The sequence below is a fragment of the Venturia canescens genome, chromosome 4 (assembly GCF_019457755.1).
Source record: "Venturia canescens isolate UGA chromosome 4, ASM1945775v1, whole genome shotgun sequence".
NCBI classification, from domain to species: Eukaryota; Metazoa; Arthropoda; class Insecta; order Hymenoptera; family Ichneumonidae; genus Venturia; species Venturia canescens.
The window spans coordinates 8,073,903-8,093,651 of NC_057424.1; the positions used below are offsets into that span (position 1 = coordinate 8,073,903).

The 19,749-nt window shown below is 42.3% G+C and overlaps 1 protein-coding gene and 1 long non-coding RNA gene across 10 annotated transcripts in view; one reads left to right on the plus strand and one right to left on the minus strand.

Annotated features, from left to right (window-relative positions):
- Nucleotides 1-19,749, plus strand: part of mbl (muscleblind) — a 207,622-nt gene that overhangs the window by 60,471 nt on the left and 127,402 nt on the right. The gene's annotated exons all lie outside the window — the stretch shown is intronic.
- Nucleotides 1,535-4,305, minus strand: LOC122408806 (uncharacterized). The gene is made up of 2 exons (XR_006260545.1): nt 2,456-4,305; nt 1,535-2,401 (listed from the first exon to the last, which is right to left on the minus strand). It is a non-coding gene; the product is annotated as an uncharacterized lncRNA (long non-coding RNA).

Below are 19,749 nucleotides of genomic sequence, written 5' to 3' on the forward strand. Positions count from 1 at the left end.
CGGTATTCCGGTCATGTAGCCTCGGAGGGGTCCTCCCTATGCTTCGGTCGGCGAGAACAAGGGGTAGAACGTCCGGGTTCTCCTCTCCATCGTTGGTCGCTCTCCACGATGTTACTGGCGCACGAACGAGCGAACTGGCTAGCTTATATACATACCATTTTCCCATTCTGCTCGTTCGCTCGCTTACTCGCCCGCAGACCCACCTTGGTGGTATTAATTGGCTTACGAGGCGACACTCATTAGCACTTTGAGTAAGAGGGACTCGCAACAGTCTCTCGTCTCATACTCTCCTTGCCGTGACCATCATACAGTATGCGTATGAAAACAACCTACGGACCGAGCCTTTTCTTGCTTGCAAGTACTAGCCCTAAAGTATATAGTTTGAATATGACAAACCAGACCGCATAGTCCAACTTTTATTTTATCAGTTCCACAAGGTTGTGTGCATGTTTAGCTGGCTATACTGATCATCTGTAAAATGAGTAAAAAATATCGTTTACGTTGATAAGCACAATGGACGTGTCTAATGAAGTTTAATTCCTCGGTTAAAGACCACTGTGACTTTTGAGGTGTATTATGCTACGGAATAAGGAACACAAATGATTCAAAATGGATCATCGCGTGCAGGGCTAGAGTAGCGGTAAAATCTGGTTCATTATACTTGCAGCCCGAACGGAGTAGATAATTTAGTCGTTTTTGGAAATCACGCTCTCTCTCTCGAGCAGAATCACTGGATGTATATATCGCTAACGAGCTTCCAGTGAGGTGGAACTTTGTAGCCCCTTTCATTGTGTATATTGTATTACGGAAAGTACAATGAAGCTTTTTTCATTTACAAATCCCATTTCCTCTTGTCAGAAAAGTACTACTATTTATATTGACATTTATCTAGTTCATTTTGTGGAGAGATGTTCAAACATATTACTCACTATACATATTTTTGTATCAACAAGTACAAAGAGCGATGTGTATCGTTGTGTGCGGTGAGATTGACTGACTCCCGGATAAAAAGGGGATATAGGAGACAGCTCAGTTGCGTTATCGATGCGGCTTTTTGTGAAGCTCCTGAATTCCACTTCGAGAAAATTCGAATAAGGCAGCACATTGTGACGACGCCGCGAAAGTTCTGCGATGGGGATCCAACATCGCTATCGATAAGCTGATCAATCACACGCCGTTAGACAGTATCGGAGCTATTTATTTTGCATCCGAAGCTCTGGATTTCAATGTCCACTTATGGATCTTGAGCTGAAAGAGACGATTTAACATTCCGTAATGTAACAAAAAATATCCCAAAACATAACAAAGAATATATCAAAGAATGTCAGCATTTATCCCACGTATGGATTGCCCTACGAGTTCACCGTTTCGGAGTTTATTGGTATAGAATTAAGACTTTAAGAGCGTGGTAACGTCAATTCGGTAAAAAAAATTTAAGAATTTTTTTAGACGTGCTAGACGATACAAATCTATTTCATTGATTGTGACTTCATAAATTTTCACTTCTAAGTGTCACAAAAAATGCCAAAAATCGAAAAATATCCTCTCGTAGATACCTCTTTAATTGTGTAAAGAAATACCATGCCAAATTTCAAAAGGATCGGTTGAGCAGATTTCGATTTATATTGTTCACCGACTGACAACTTTTTTCTGAAGTGTTTCTGAAGATTTGCTACCGTCGAGTTAATTATTGATGTGTGGGTTTTAAAAATTCCGGAAAATATTGCTCATATACTGTCATACGATGTCACAATCAATAAAATTGATTTGTTATTACCTGTAGCGTCTAAAAAAATTCTTAAAATTGGGCCTTTTTTGTTGATTATTCAGACTTACATGTTCGGTATCCAGACAAAGTGAGCTTTCGAAACAGTTTAGTAAAGTTAAGCTCGTTGTCCACGCACTTGACAGTTCTATTCGATTCGCTAGCGACACTTCGTAACAAATTCTCACACGCATGTTCAAGGATTGGTTTACTCTTGCGTACAACCGGTGCGTTTCCCGTGCCATGTCCGTTTGGTATCAAGTTGTTAACCCTCTTCACCGTCGATGAACAGCAGTGGAAGAAGCATAGTGGTAGTAATAGTGACGTATACACGAGGGTACATAGTGCACAGCTTCTCCTTGTACACCTCACGCTTATACGAGTTTTATAGTTCAATCGTATAGAAACGCGTTTACCTTACAGGAGGCCAAACTGATTTATGGTGATTCCTGGACTGTCATTGCCTTTGACAGTATCGAGGATAGAATAAAGTTTAGCGTTGACCCGCTTCGAGTATTTCATAGAATTTTCATCTCCGTAGTTGCCTGCCCGGACCTTCTGACCATCTTCTGCGTTGCTCTTATTCCCAGTACAACCACGAAGCCACGAAGTACCTCCTCAGGCTGTATCCCGGCACTAAGAAAATTCACTTTAAGCGCATATCCGCATAGATATCTGCGCTGTACTTACGTCTTCCTTTTATCCATAGAACCGTACTATCAGAGAAGATAAAACCGCATACAGTAAAGTCCGATATTTTGATATATTTCGTGTTCGTACTCTTCAACCACTCAAAGTATCGGCTTCTTTGCTTCGAGATCCATTCTTCCCTACCTAAGAGGTGGTCTGTCACCTTGAATTATCCGTCCCAACGTCATGCAGTCGGGATGCATAGTTTCGACGCGTGAGCTCTGTGTCATTCGCGAGTTTCCTCCGAGGTATACACTACATATATAATTCAAGTTCCCTCTGATACGCATATGAGACTTGATGCACGTAGACGTGCTGGTTTCGCTACGAGTTCGTGTATATACTACGTTAACCACCTTCGTCACTCCGGCTCTCTGAAACCTTGTGTCGTAGACAATGTTGCTCGATAAGGTATTGTTCGAGCACGTCCACCTCAGGCGCTCTGCTATGCCACAGCCTTCGAGCTTTTATATCTATATGGATCTGAATGTATACATTACTGTCGCTGCAACATAACACCTTTCCCGCTTAACCAGCTTGCCGGCCGAAACCCCTCACGCGCCTCTGCAATACTGCTTACACGAAACTACCAACGCGACCCTCGTACCCTCAACTAGATTCAGGGACTACATATTACACGTGCGTACTTTCTATGTTGAATTACGTATAGCGTATCTTATCTACCGCCCATCTTGGACAGTCTGGTCAATTCACTGGGAGTATCTTTTACTCTGGCACTCCCTTAGTTCGTACCCATATCAGGGTTTACGTTCAGAGTCTCGCTCTGTGTGTAGGTATGCGTTCTTCATCCTCTTTCCTTCGCTTACAATCCCCTGCCGTTCTAATATTTCTCCAAATTACATTTATTATACTGACGAACAATGGCAAATTATAACACCGCGCGGTACTTGTGCTTTATGAGCGTACTAGGTACCCGCTTGGGGACAACGTTCTACCCAACAGTGGATGTATATACAAGAGAGCCATATCATATCGTTGTCTCTCATCACATGCGTTTTGCGATTATCGGTATAACGGTAAAATAAAGGGTTGTGAGGAATGTTGACGAAAACTGATAACACCGGACGAGCTGCGTAGTTCAGCCCAGAAGAGAGTCATATCGGTTAGGAGGTGGTTGGAACATGGAAGAAGTTTCCAGAGGTTTGGGCTTTTTCACATTGTCATACGAGAAACCGTAAACTGGAATTACCAGAAAGGGTGGAAAGTTACAGACGGAGTGGGGTACAGCCCGATGTGGATTGTTACATTCAGCAGAACCGTTACACGGTGTGGAAATCTGACCTGCTTATAGTGAGCACAAAAGGTTCAGAACAGAGAACTCTCAGTCGATAACTCCCATTATTCCATATTGTCATATCTCCACCATTGTTCATGTTGACGGTTTGTTTGCTACTCGCAATCAGCGACAAATCGAAGAGCAAGCCATCTTGCCACAACACAACACCCGAAGGAAAAGCATTCTACCGTCGCTTCGATAGTCTGTGCCAAACTTGGATATTATGATGTACTAAACGACTTGGGCTCTGCGCCCGCTCGATGTCGAGCAATTTGTCATTGTTGCGCATGCACATGGTGTTTAGAAGCTCCAACACTAGAACCGGAGCAGGGGAATTGAAACGTCGAACTATGTTTTCCAGCAATGTTTCCAGCTGTATATATGCACTGCGTATATTGCACAGCAGTTCGTGGTAGTGAAGAAACAGATATATGCATGGAATTCGTTGCTCTTGAATGAGTAAGTTGAACGCATCCGAACTCGCGAACACAGAGATACAACGCAGTCTCAACCTGCGTCTGACACTCGCAACCAATCTCTATTTTCATTCCCCTCTCTTCCATTCCTTACCATCGGTCCCTCGCTTTCTCTCTATATCTATGTCTGCCTTCGACTACTACCGATTCGTAGCTGCAGACGAAGGAAGATTTGCTTTCCGGCATGTCGTTCGCGACATAGCTCGCTCCCACTTTCTGTCTCTTAGGAACAGCCTCTTCCGAAGTAGGAGCAATAGTGGTACCCTTGAGGTACCCTGTTCGTGACGGGTATCTCACCTGACACAAACACGCGAGAAGCACCACGAGTGTGCAAGATCTCGAACGAAACAGAGAAAATTTTGGTGATTTGGGAGCGCTCTGCTGGGAAATAGTAACCTTGATACTTATTCTTGTGTATTTTCGTCACCTGCCTCAAGATAGGAATGAAATATTTAAAAAATACTTATCGCACAAACGCCAAAAGTCGAAAGTTCGAATTCATATTCATTGGAACTTTATCAATATTTCAAAGGCCTGAAATTTATTTTCGTTTAATACTCAATCGAAAAGTTTATTTATGAACATCGTTAAGGTTAGCACAACATGAAATTTTCATATTAATATCTAAGCCTAGAACTCCAAAATCGCTGAGCCAGCTTTAATACTTCGCTATGCAGGCATATTATACGTGAAACTGAGGATCGACGAGGCCGGTTTATTTCCATATACGTATATCACATTTATCTGTATATGTTTAATATATGGAATGCAGAGGACGAGCTATGACCGAGAGAGGATCAGCCAGGAAGGTTTTCGAGTAGGATAGAGTGAAAACTGGGTTATATATGCAGGGTGTTTGCTGATGTGTTTGCCGAGCGAGTGCTTGAACTGACTTCATCGGCCTAATTGCGGTAATGCTCATAGCCCAAGGCACTTTGACCCTTCACGCGTTCATGTCACCTACTCCTTACACCTCGTTTTATGTCACTTCACCTTTTTCTCTCTGGTATTCGTTCACCATTTCACTATTCGCACGTGAATTTATCCATCAAGTTTTGACTTCTCAAGCAAGAAAGATTCATTCGTAGGCCGATTTCGAGGTAAATTATCGCGTGGTTTTATTCTGTATTATGAAGGAGCTGTGAAGAAGAAACCAGTGCGGCATTTAATGCAATTCGGAGAAATGCCGTGAGCGTTCCGTTAACGCTGCTGTCACATTCGTCTTTTATCGGAAACAATAGAGAGAAAGAGGAAAAGAGGAAGAAGGGAAGAGAGGTGCCTCGCGTTTTAGAGAAAGGAGTACGGTAATCTCATCCTGCATTATTCACTGTCCATACGAAGGTATATAAGTCAGGTGACCCCATTGCCCCGAGGAGAACCCTTTAACATCGCTCGTCCTGTCGTTTTATCGTTCGCCCACGTTCTCTTTATACTATCAGACCCGGAAGTTTTCTCTGCGCAACCTTATCCGCTCAATCGTCCAACACAGTATGTCGCACCCTATTGACCCTCCATAACAGCTACGATACCATCCATACGCTTAAATACAAATACGTTCACATGTGTCTATTTGTATTTGCATGTATCTATCCTTCGAAATGATATGTGTTTCATTCGCCATTCTCCACGACCCAAGAATAGGGTAGATCGTAAAAAAACATAGATAGATCTGGAAATTGTCCGTTTTGCATGCGACATTTAGTTTGAATATCTCGAGTATGCGACTCTTTTCGTTCGATCCTTATTTTGAAATGTCAATACCGTTACCAAGGTCATATGCATCATGCAGAAACTTTATTCAAACGTTGGAGCTATCATTTGAGATCGGACAATAGACTTTCATTCTCGCTGTGCACGAAAAAGTCTTGTTTTATCTTTGCTCATATACCGCCGCGGTATCTTTCCCCACGGAGGGTGTACTCATCAAATGACACCCCATGTCCTCGATTGTGCCACGTGCCCTTGTATAAACTTCTGAAAAGCCATATTTCTGGACCCTCAAACGAAAATGAGATTTCATTCCGCCTACGCAACAGTTAGGGTAACTTCTCAGTGATAAACTTTCCAAACGACGATGAATTAATCCAAAAGTGTTGCTACAGCAGGAACTTAATGGGAGTAATATAATAAAGTTGGAGCCGCGATCGGATGTCTGTTCGCAGATAAATATCGCCCTCTTCCCCAACTTCCACGGTAACAGTCATCTTGTACATTAAAACTGTGATCCAGAGAGTGTGCTGAAGACACTCTGCATTGAAAATCTATGACGAGCCTCATTCGTTTTAACCTGCGACGTTTATTTTTTTTTTCCTTTACGTTGAAAGTGGCGTATGAAAATTGTATCTATGTACCGGTTTTTAAACCATTTCAACTTATTGAAAGGTGCGATTAAGCCTACCACCGAGCTATACGCGATGAACGAATGTTTGGCTATGAAATCTATCGAAGTGGAGTGAAAAGGAAAAGACTGTGACCGGCTGGAATTGTCAGGAAGTTTCTATAGGCTTATGCGAACCTTTACACAACTTGGATCCAGCAGGTTCGTTGCCAAATTAATGCGACAAATCAGGTCATGTGTAACGAGCCATATATTTTGTGATTTGGTAAGTATTTACTTCAGACTTTATCATAGTTAAGCACTGTGAGAAGGAGAAAGAAATATCAACTCTGTTATTTTTACATCTGGAATAACACAAAGGCAGATTAGAAGATGAGCTCAATGGAAGGAGAAAAGAAAGCGCACACGAATCATCCAACACGGAGCAGCTCCCCCCTACCCTCGTGCTTCACGAGCGTTTTATCAATTTCGGCCTCACCCTAAACCCTTCGCAATCGTGGGAAGAATGCTGTAGGTTCGTATCGTAGATAATACTTCCGAAGCAACGACTGTAGTCAGGGCTCTCGTGACAAGCGACGGTCGTAGGACAGTGATCGAAAGCCCCTCCACCGTAGACCTGGAACCTCGAATTCACATCTTGAGTCAGAAAGGACGAAAAGCGTACGCCGGGGTTAGGGGTGAACGGGGGAAAAGTCAGCAAGGAAGAAAAAAATTTGAGAATAAGTATGAGTCTCGCGTGCGAGCTGTTGTTTGCCCGTAACAAAAACTCGCCCTCGCACCGTGCAACAGTCACTACCCCTGGCATGATATTCCTTTCCTTTTTGCTCCTCCGTTCCCTCGAAGGGAACGAGGGTTAGTCGATTTTATTTACCATTTACCCGAGATCGTAAAAACGGACTCGCCTTCTGTCAGACCGTGCGCAGATCACGATACGTATGTATGTACGTATACAACGATTAGATAGCATAATTTTTAGGGTGAGTCCACCCTGCCACAGTAATGTCGTACACGTTCGTTCGGTTTTTATATTTGTTTTATACTTAATCATTATTAATAGCAATATATTAACATTACTTCCCTTCTTCCATTGAATGATCTTCGTCGCGTATAAAAAAGCAGTCGCATATGAAATTTACGGATAAAGAATGAGAGGTGGACAGCGCACCGAAGATCGATAAATGCTGCTTGACGTCGATAGACCTTCCTGTCACATGAGAAGCTGCGCTCTCGACGACGCGCAGGCGCGATCCCATCGGCTCGCAGTTGACGTACCGGAAGTTATGCGATTAAATCGCGATTCCATGGGTCCGTCCGTGCATCTCACCACCCCGCTTCTCTCCTTCTCTCTCATTCCACCTATTCTTTTATGTGGGATATATCGCTTCACATCGAGATCTGGGATACCCTCCAAGGCAGTATTACGCATAGAGCTTCGTATTCCATCGTTGCACTGTGCAGAAAGCACGCTCGTGCCAACATGCCATTACCCTTATATTCTCTTCGCGCTCGCTTCGTCTCCTCTTCTCCTTCTTCTTTTTCTATACCATCTACTTTTGAACCTTCGTTCTTCCACACCCAACGAATACCCTCGCCACCCAGTCGCTCGCTCCATGTCCCATTCTTTTTCACCGCCTCCTCGAATGCACGCTTCCACACGGTCCGATCCGCGTCAAGAATACCAAAGTATCCAACTGCCCACCCTCGCCGATCTTCCACCGCTGGTATCTCCATAATTTTTCTCACTCTCGCACTCTTTCGCTTTTCTTACAATGTCTCTCCCTCCCTTCCTCTCTGCCTTTCTCTTTTCCTCTTTCTTCTCCACTTATCTTATCCGTCTACTTTTCTCCGTGTTCGTTTTCGCTCCCGACATATGTGAACGCTACAAACTCACACGCTCTCACCATCCTTCTTTCCTTGCTTGCAACCGTTCACGACTGTTATAAATGTAACATTCCAAATATAATGTCTCTCGTGCGTTCTCGCACGAAAACGCTCTGAACGTTCAACGATGAATGTTACTACGCGGCCATGAAAGAAAGCTTAAAAAGAAACAATGGCTACAAAATTTATCAAAAAGCTTTGAACACAAATAAACGTCTGCTTCAGCATCGCCTTCGGAATAAAAAGAACTCTTCTTCAGCATTTTGCGATCAATGCTAATTCCCCAAACGCATATTTACAGCTTGATTTGCCCGAACTCTGTACTAAAAAATAACAATCATGATACGATCTCGATCTATAAACAGTTTACGAAAAATCTACCAGTTATTTATTCTGAAGAAGGGAAAGGCTGAAATTTCAAAATATATTAAAGATAAAGTGAGCATAAAAAAATTGACAAACTAATCATAAATGTGAAAATGTCATCTCGGCAGCAAAATACAATCGTAAGCCGAGGATTATTTGTCTCGACCGTGTACGTGCTCCCAAGTGTGTGCTTTCAATAACAGTTGCGACTTTTCGTCAATTTTTTTATACCGAACAACAATGAAAACGAGGAAGCAGACCGTAGAAATATATTTACGAGAAGCACTCGCGCAAAAACCGCAAGAGAAATTGTGTCGTAGTCTTTGCATAATACATATTCGTCGTTCGACAGAGCTATTTAGGATAATTCATAGTCATAATTTCCGGATTGTAAGCGCGTTGGTTCCCATTGAATAGCATACTTTATAAACATCGACCGGTACTTGACTTCGTGTCATTTCTACTTCTTGACCCTTTGAAACTTGATCATTTCTTCGATCTCTGTAAACTGAAAACGAATGAATTTTCAGTATCCATGGTTTTGCATCGACTGGTAAAGATAGAACGATGTTGGCTGACATACACCGATACCGTGCTTCATGGCCTTTGCGCTCAAACACAAAAAGGTTCGCCCTCTGGCGAATTCCCGGTACATATAGCCGAGGATCTTTGCCGCCGAGCGAAAGAGAAGAAGGAGAAGGAGGAATGGGTGGGGGTGGTACAGCATGAGAAGAGCTGCGATGCCAGACCCGATTGATTTACGTTGCTCGTTACGCGGTCCACCGCTCCGCGAAGAGAGGAAAATAAATTGATAGAGCAAGATAGAGAGACCGAGAGTTGCTCCGAAGCTCCGAGTGAGACCGCAGACCAGCGAAGAAGTCGGAAAGAACGAAATATACTCAGGTACATCGGTTACATAAAGACTGAGCGAACAAGAGAAGAGATGTAGAAGAGAGAGGAAAGATGAGAATGTCTGTCGTCAAACTCCCATACCCACTCTCCTGGAACGCTTTCGGCAGAACGATGCTTCAGATCCTAACAGAAAAACTAGGAACATCTATAGAAAAAAAAGAAAAGATATGAATCTCATGAAAAACTTTACGGTTTTCGTGAAATAGGATGCATCTCGTATATGGAGAGTCTCTATATTTGGATTCTACTATGAGAAATTCCTCCACCGCAGCAGAATTTTGTCAGGATTATTAGGGCGGAGCCGATGAAGTTTTATCATCATTTTCGAGAGCCATTATTCGTTTTATTCTGGCTAATAATTCAACCTAATTGAATCATGAAACTTCTTCATTCCAGTTCGGTAATAACTTACATCGTTGTTAATATTCTTCCTCTACTATTCTGACTAGCATCGAAGAAACATTGTAACAATACATTGTCGGATTCGCTGGTTTAAATGGTTTCCTGATACATCGAGAAAAAATTTCCTGCTTGATCCTCATATCTTCAATTTCGAAGCCATGAGAACTGCCACAATATTTGAACAGAATTTCTATTCATTTTGTGCTTTGTGCCACACCACACCCTTTCGTTATATTTCTTCAACTCTCCCTCTCTCTCTCTTTCCTCAACATTCATAAACACATTTATCTGGATATATAGTAAGCAAACGTGACCTCGCCTTGAGGTCCGATTTCCGTGAAAGGAACGAGGGAAGAATTGCGCCTCGGTAGAGCCCTTCGCTATTTAATTGGCCAATCGAAAACACTCAAATATATTGAGGCGTGTTCTTTGTGTTTGGAAACGACGAGCTTGAACAAAGTTCTAGAGGAGTGAGAACAATGCACATTCTGAATTGGTGGCATCGTTTTCGATGGCAAGCAGAAGAGAGTTGATTGGGAAAGTAGTTTGATTGAGGAGAACATTGAATTTTCGAGCAGAACTTATCTATCTTATTAAAAACTTGGATTTTTCGCTTGCATGGATATTAGATCCATTCATATATGGAAGGCAGGAGTGGCCGAGCGGCGAAAGATTAGGGCCGAAAAGATGATTTTATTGAAGAGATAAGGCTGAATTCTTGCTCCGGTATGCAAGGAGCGACGTTGTCTCTCCAAGAGAATTTACGTTCTAATATAGAAATTTCATAAAAGAGCTACTACCGCGGGATGTCGCTCTCACGGACATGCACTCTGCTTGCTCCTGGCCTCGTAATTTCTAACTCTACCATATGTTCCACCAGCTCTCTAACTTTTATTCCCCCCCCCCTTTCTCTCCCCCCAGCAACACGAGTGAGCGAATATGCGAGCAGTGTCCCTGACGTACGCGTCAATCGTGCAGGCTCAACCCTTCGCCCTTTGTAGCTGCTTGCGAAGGTAACCAGCCCCCTTCGTCTTTAACTCCTCCCCAAGGCAGTCTAGTGCAACCATTCCCCTATGGGAAGGGTTCGTGCAGCCTACATGCTAGTCAATCTTTCGAAGAGCCACACACATCGAATGAAATTGGCCCGGCCTAACTGGATAAATAATTACGCAGAAACTCTAAAATTATGCTGGAAGATCAACGAATTAATGACTTTCCAAACATCAGTACAGAACACGTCATGGCAAATCCATGGGAAGATGATACTTTTGAGCGGATCATTTTTTCATACATTTTGATAACAAATGTTGATAAAGATCTTGGCATAAAAAGAGTGCGTGTTAGATCTTCGCGAAAGCTTGTAGTTTATGGATAATTAATTTATCTTTACGATCATTTAATTAAACGTATATGACTACTCTGGCAACTACGACAGTCTACCGGGGGCTATGATGGGTTCAGTTTTCTACTTCAACCATAAGTATCGTTTGAATGATCAACTGCATTATGAGTACTAAATTGCTGTCAAGTTCCTAGAGGTTTGAACTTCAAGTGAGGAGAATCAAGAGAGTTTGAGTTATAAGATTTAAAGCGCTAATTGTGTATTATCAACGTTTGGAGAAAAAATTTACCAACGTGTATTTATGATCGCTTGACAAACCCAAACACTGAGACACACAGTGAAACTCCTTGATACTTCAATATGACAATATCTATGCTCCACATACAAACGCACCAAAGATAATACTGACGTGATTCTAGCCATGTAAAAACGACGAACTAGATCTCGGTCTTCCGCCAACTCACATGAAGAGGGAAAGAGAGCTCACCCAAATAGGTGTTCAGGAAAAGCGAGCAATATAAAATATACACCTAATTTGTATTCGGGCCACGAGCCCTGCCCAACCGACTCGACTAACCGATGGGAATACAAAATTTCGTATTCAGATATGTTCCACGACAGAAATTGACTTTATTGAGGTGTATTGATCAGCAATATTGTATTCCTGTGACGTGTTCCAGTCAGATCGACGGCATCGCATCGTTCACGTTTTCCCTCCTAGACCCCTATGTATTTCTCTACACTCATTTTCCAATGGCTCTATTTGCTTACTTTCCAGCGATTATGTATGAATATGTAGAAATCTATTCAACGAAAAATCCAACTCGGCGAAAAAAAACTTCAGATATAGAGTGGTCTTTTGAGGAGATTTTTTGAGGAGCTGCTTTTCAGTTAGCTAACGCATGTAAAGGAAAAAAAAGCGAAACGAGTTATAATCTCCTCTCTGACTAGACCTCAGTAAATCAAGATAGAATGAACACTGATTTGATTCTCTTCAGCTCTCTTATATGCATGCAGTATCTTGAATACCGAGATCTTACCTGTCATATCGAAATCCCTTTGGTGAAGGAATCAAAAGCCCTGAAGTATATAGAAATATCAAGCTCAGAACTAGGAGGATCGGTGGCAATGATCGGTTGCGCTGGAGCTTTGTTGCAGTAGGGATAAGATCCTTGATAATTCCTCGGACTTTGCTCTGCATATATTCGTACTCCACCGCGTCTTTCGATGGCCACACAGGACGGGTTTCAGTTCTCACAGACTCCCCTAGTCGTCTCCATCACTGCTTTGTCTGATTCTTCTCATTCTTTTTCATCTTCTCCTTTTTCTTTCTTTTTCTTTTTACTCATGTTACTATCCATGCTTTCTAGTAGCTTTTTTCCAGAGTAAATGCGTCTTCAACGTCGTTCTTCTTCCTCTGCCTTCCCCAACTCCTTCGTGAAGTACAATCTCACAGTAAACCACTCACATCTCTCGTTTTCTCTTGTCCTTAGTTGGTTTCATCCATCGATACACGTTTTTTTCTTATTGTACCGAAAGAACACACAATAAAATCACAGACGAGTAAGAGGATTCGAGACTCTCGTATCTGAAGAACACCCGATTTTCAGGATAAAATCTTGTATACGCTTGTTGGTATGTAGCTCACTGGAAGTGTACTTTACCAACTAAACAAATGATCAGTTGCAGACGAAGAAGTCCATCTTCATATCTTAGCTTGCGAAAATCGTAACAAATACGGTAGAGCGCCGAGAGAAATATGACATAATGACAAGAAAATCCTGTAAGTGTATATTTCAACACGCAAAATATAATCACAACACGGAAAAAAGAGTTTTTCAAACTCCACTTATCTTCCTACACAAACAACAATCCGAAATTCAATTCGTCAATTGAAAAGCGTAATTTCGATCCATACTGGTATCATGAGCAGATATTTCGTTGCCTATTTGGATCGATCTCTTATAATCAATTTAACGTTTGAGTCCGATAATATCATCACGAAACTTTTGGGAAGTTTTATTTCATAGCTTTCGTCTTTCATACCCGAAGTATATAGATCTGTCAAGTAAAATCTCAATCAGTACCATTCCATTCCCTTTCGCGCAACGACCAGGAAATAAACGAGAGTTCTCCGATATTTTTATTGCTGGGTGTGCAGACGGCAAGCGAAGTTCTCCAAAACTTATAACGTCCAGTGGCAAATCACTTCGGTCCAGCCGGCGCGAGTGTTGGTGCGGAAGAAACAATACAAAGAATCTTTTCTTTCCAACGCGTATAAGAAAAATGGAGGAAAGTATGTGGGCACAAATACGAATACAATACGCCGAAAGATTGAAAAGGCACGTATAGCTACGCATGATTCGGCTAAATAAAATTATACATAAAGCGAGACGGCGAGCGGTAGAAGAAATCGTGATGATATACATCGTGTGGAGATATAAGAAGGGTCCAATGGGAATAGAACCGAAATAAAAAGTTGGACACATACAAAAAATTGGATACATATATCGCTAAAAAACTGAAAAAGTAGTCATTTTTCTCAAACTCAAACTGGGCTCGTACTCTTGAAAATTGAAGCATACGCCATGAGGTTACATGTTTGTGTCACCTATGAATAAATAAAATTACGAAGACCAGCTAGTCATATTATCAGCACCTTGCGATAAAGAGATAATAAAAAAATAAATAAAAAAGCGATTGGAAGAATTTGGAACGAGTTTCATCCCGGAATAAGGTTTCTAGCGTTTGTATAAAACACACGTTACCGCAATTCTTAAGCTCTTTCGAGAAGCTGTTGAACACTGGCAATAAGATTGTGCGTGGGTGACCTTTTGCCTGGGCCAAAAATATTTGGGCAGAGTCGTTAAACCAAATGACCGGCAACGACCAAGAGCTCGTAACCGAGACGTGTTTGCGGTATGTATATATTTCACAATGGCGTGGAATTCATGGAGTGTACAGAAACATTGAGAGAAAAAGAGAGAGAGAGAGAGAGGGGCAGGAAAGAGAGTGAGGGAGATAAACAGGCCAGGAGAAAGGTCAGATAGTTGTATTAGGCTTTTTGCCCTCACGCCCTTACCAACACATGACACGAATGGCACGCCGTGTAACCCTCTTGGCAAATCGAAAGTCTGGGAACTCGTTAGTTCCGTCGCCAGAAACGTTTCCAACCTTGTCCTTTGTCTTACTACCAGTCGTCGTTGTTACTGTGCAGCCCGAACGCTCCTCGTCTGATCTCTTTCCATGTTTGGGTCAACCGAGAAACAACGAAATGGTCACCATAAATTCCCAATGGAACGAAGAACAATTAACTGAATTCACGTTATTGTTGAAAAAAATGATTTACCGAAGCCTGTAACTGTCATCAATATCTTTAATTTCGTTTCCATCGATTTGTTTATTTCGTCATCATCATATAGAATGATGATGGAAGACCAGAATTAGCAATGCTAAGTTTTCGCATTATGAGATTCGAAATATCCTTGATGATTGAAATATATATCGGACTATCCATGCGACACACGTAATAAGCATCGGACGTTTACAAGTCGGTAGAAGAGCGTTCACGTGTATATGAGAGGATTTGGACAGGAGAGCACTCCGGCGCTCGATGTTGGCTAACTAAAGCATAGTCAGCGAACGTACGTAACCAACACTGTGCACCGCCAGCGGTAGTAACTATACTGGCAAGCCTACGATAAAGCGAGAGAGTATTATCTATAGGGTGACTACTACAAACGGGCCGGGCATGGCATGGGGACAGCTAATTATTTAGACACGCTTGGATGCCACCCTATCGATCACTCCCTGCATCGGCCTGCTTTCTCTGCTGCTAGTGTTCGCTCTCACCATCGCACGCATCGCTCGGTACTTGACTTTGTGCATGTGCATGTATACCACGTGTGGTATCTTGGTTATATGAGTTCCAATAGCGTAGCAACTATACGTATGCAGACCAGACGTATATATCTATAAGGTTATACGAATATATGGCCTGTCTCATCGAGGGTGTAGTCGAGGCCAGTTCGAGAAGGGGTAGCTTCCAACCTTTCAAACTAAGTGATCAAATTAGTCTCTTCGAGGAACGAATAGTGACAATCCTATATACGGTCGTCCGACTTTCAGCCGAACCCATGGACTCTGTACGCTCTAGTGTAGTTGAAACATAAAAAAATGCAAAAAGGCGTCTTATTGAGATAATATAACCGCGGTACTTGAAAAAGTCGAGAGTCGTACCTTTTAAAGCATGCATTTTATACTCCAGTCGTTTCGCGCTACGTAAAACATTTTATTCCTACACTTATAAAGGGGTGTTTACGAATTATTGTATAGCGTACCTACTTTATGATGTGTATATGAAATAAATATACCAACTGGCTGCCAGCGGCAGGGGAGTATGTGAGCTTAACGGTATCCTTGATCGCGGGATCCCGCCTGCGTGAACCTTAACTTAAGATGGTCCAGCGGCGTGCATGTTTTGTTAAACGAATTCTTAGGCTTGGCGTATATCGGAAAGCTTAAGGGCGGAGCTGGACATTATACTTTCGCTCGCATAAAGAACGTGTATACGTGTGTATAACAACGAGTGGAGAATGAACCCGAGTCAGTAAAATCGACGTGTGCGTGTGTGTGTTATGTCTGTTGGGGGACCGACTGCGATGGTGAAAGAGGAAAAGGTTAGTTGTGTATGAAGCGTAACCAAAGACTCGCCCTCCGTGAAATTAAAATCTACCATTTTTAACGTGGCAATATCTATTCCGTCTTCTGACTCTTCGCCATTCTCAACAGTACCATCGAGTTACGATACGGTTCATGCGAAAGAAATTTCCCATGGTTTATTCACGAACCTCTGCGAATATAGACGGAATGCCAATAGACGGTTGGAGAGAGGGAGATATCTTCATGAACAATCCATCATATTTGCACCATGATCACAACATAATGATTTTTCAAAATTCACGTAATCGAAGGGTATCGCAAACAGATGACTTTTGATTCTGGCTAGGCCTGAATGCTATAGCGTCATGGGTCCTGTCATTCGTGAATGACGTAGCACTCGGATTTAGGCTAGTCTTATTCATATAGAAGAGTAAAATATAGCTGGAAGCATGAAAAGTAGAAATACATTTGCTCATTCAAGTTTCCTGATATCCTTCAAATATTCTGCATCTTATAAGCATATTTGCTAGATCAATATATAAAGTGAATTCTGTAAAGCATCCGTTCAATCCAATTTCGAGTAGAACTTATCAGAATTCTGAACCAAGCATTTTATCGCATACTTTCCGCATAAGAAGATGGAATCGCAGAAAACTACTATTCTAGAAAAAAGCAACAATTATATATGCGATTGATATGGATTTAAATCGAAGTATGCAAGGCCCGTCGTTATTTTGTGGTGATACATGAAAAAAATGTTGCACTTTTTCGTCTGTTCCTGGAACATTGAACCACGTGCGTAAGCCTTTCGCATACCGCTCTAAATTTACGTGATACTTCGACTCGAGAAGAGATTATTTCTCGAATATTATAGTCCCGGAGATGATAGCCCCAAGGCACGAGTCCTGCTGAACCTGAACCCGCTTGCTTTTGGTTGCTCTCTGAATCCTGTACTTACATACATGATTATGATGGAAAGGTAAATAGAATTGTACGCTGTGGCTGACGTAGTTACATGTATGAAAACACATGGAGCGCCCTATGAAACGTACGACACAGTGAAGAGAAAACGCCCTTATTCTCTGGAATATTTCAAGCTCAAATAGCTTTCACAACTATGTGTCTGGCTCTGACATTTTTACATTTGTTTTATTCTTTTCCACATTTCTCTTCTTCTTCAGCTTCGCTTCCATTCGAGCTCTTAATTGCTTTTCCGTGATATTACATAATACACCGATAGTTGTTATGAACGTGCATGAATAAATTGAATCCAATGAAAATAGCAATAATCCAGCATTTCAAATATTACCGAACTAGAAAGATACTTGCTGTTTGCAACTCGCACCGACTATATTTAGCTGAACTCCTGTGAGTGGATATTAGCACATCGACTTATCGTCGTCATGGCAAGCATTAGAGCCTCATTGTGATATTGAATTTCAGGAAATAGTGCCCACAGTATGAAATACCAGTCTGTTCGAGTGTGCATATTAGAGCCTAAGTGTAGAAAGCTTGCCTGGTGATAATCCTCGAGGTGCAAATGAATGTGTTAAAACCATTGCAACCAACAAATGACGCAGCAAAGAGTAGTCTCATCGATATAACTCTTCAACAAAAATTTTCTTTACCAGACACAAGAAGGTTGATGACGGGATCTGATATCAGTCGAAGTATTCGAGTATCAGTGGTCCAATAGTGTTGTAGGCTGCTGGAAAGCGAGAAGCCTAGAACACCAAAATACTGGATGTGGCTACACCTCATCTTACGAATAGGTTAACGACTTTTTGATGAGGCTATGTGGCCCGGAACTTCCACGCAACGGACTCTACATTCCTTTCCTAGTGAATATTCTTGTCTTCTATTATTTTGCACTATCATACCGAATAGTGAGGTACGTGTGCAAAACGTTAAGTATGCATGGTACACCATGCACCTTACTTCTACCGCTGATAGTATCGTCCGGAGTAGACTTGGAAAATGGGATCAAACAGAAGAACTATTCAATCGAGCGGTCTGTTGTACTTTCTATTCTGCAAGCAGGATGGTTTGAACTTTCGTGAATAACCATATTACTATTCCATCGCTTTTTTTAACAAGACATCATTGATGATGGTAGAGTAAGAAAACGGCAAAGTACTTTACCATCACTGGATGAAGTATGTCCAGCTTTATTCGTTGATCGTTGGCGTAACAATAAAAAAAAATGAGGGCTACTTCGAAGAAGCTTAAAAGACCGAATCGAGGTTTCGAATGGTCCGAATAAGCGTTGGAGATGCAGTGAGAAGAATATGGATGGGGAAACTGAGATACGGTGATAGTCGTCTAGGCGTACATGCAGCGAACAACGGTATGGATCATTCATGTGGGTGTATTACCGTACATCATGCATGTATATTATGTTACTCGGTGGACTTCTCCCATCCGCTCATTCTCACATTCTCGCTCTCCCCTCTGTGAATTATGAAACAACGTGCTTAATGACGCGCCGGCGAATTCAACCCGCCGTAAATTTCTCTGAGCGCCGTCGTGGCTCCAGGCACGGAGGGCGGAGGTCAGGCGAATGGTAGGGAATGGCTAAGAAGAAATGAGAACGAGGACAGGCGAAGTAAAGCTTTAAGCCCCCTCAATGCCTATAGTGTACGCTGGCCCGTCATTGTCATTCCCCGCTGTGTGCAATGTCTCATCTTCTCGCAAATTCAACCTACCTCTTTCCTTACTAACATCCCTTCGAGAGCTATTATGCTTATGACATATGTGGATTTACGCTTTTGTGTGAAGGTCCATAAAAAATACTGCGGAAGTGGAATTTTTCAGACGTTTCTTCTCCGCAATTGTATCTCCATAACGCAGTCATCTCATACCGATTATCTGGTCTCGGCTAAACAAGAAACAAGCAGAGAACTCGAAAACAGTACTCTCTGTTAGCTACTCTACTCGCGGATAACAAACACTTCAACGACACTCTACAAAAGACATTTACGGAAATGGCACTTCTTTACACTCTGCCACGTTTCGGGTTATGATTAACAGAGTGGGAGGTTCGTTCAGACTCCTCACCACCTACATTCCCGCGGTCGTTTGCGCTCGTTAACTCTACAAGAGGTGCACAAAACTAGCCCGTCGACATACCGCGACCAATTACATATACCTGCGGGAACATCTCTCGGGCCCATTGCTCATGCCGGTAAGCTCGGGCTCTCGAGCTTTGCCTACCTCTTTACCCTCCTTTTCCTTTCTCCCTCTCGTTCTCTGCCTGTGCTTCGCGCGTTTCTCATATTTTTGGTGTGTGTACGCTCACTGGCTACACGTTAAAGTGACTATAAGAAGAGTAAGTGAGAAGGCAAATTGTTACTATACTTCCACTACGATGGCCCTGTAACAGTGCTTGCTCTACCCTCAGGGGTGCCTTTCCAACACAGTATCCTCTTTCCTCCAGTGTTCAATCCACCTTGCCCCTGCTAGCTTCTGAAATTAGAAAACTTTTTATGTACGCCAATTTTTAACCAGAAGGCGCACTTCAACGGTAATTACTTTTTAAGCTTCTTTGCCCCGCTCCCCAAGTGCATTCTGCTCTTGAACGTTTTCCCGAACCATCCATACTAACCGCCCAATTTCCCT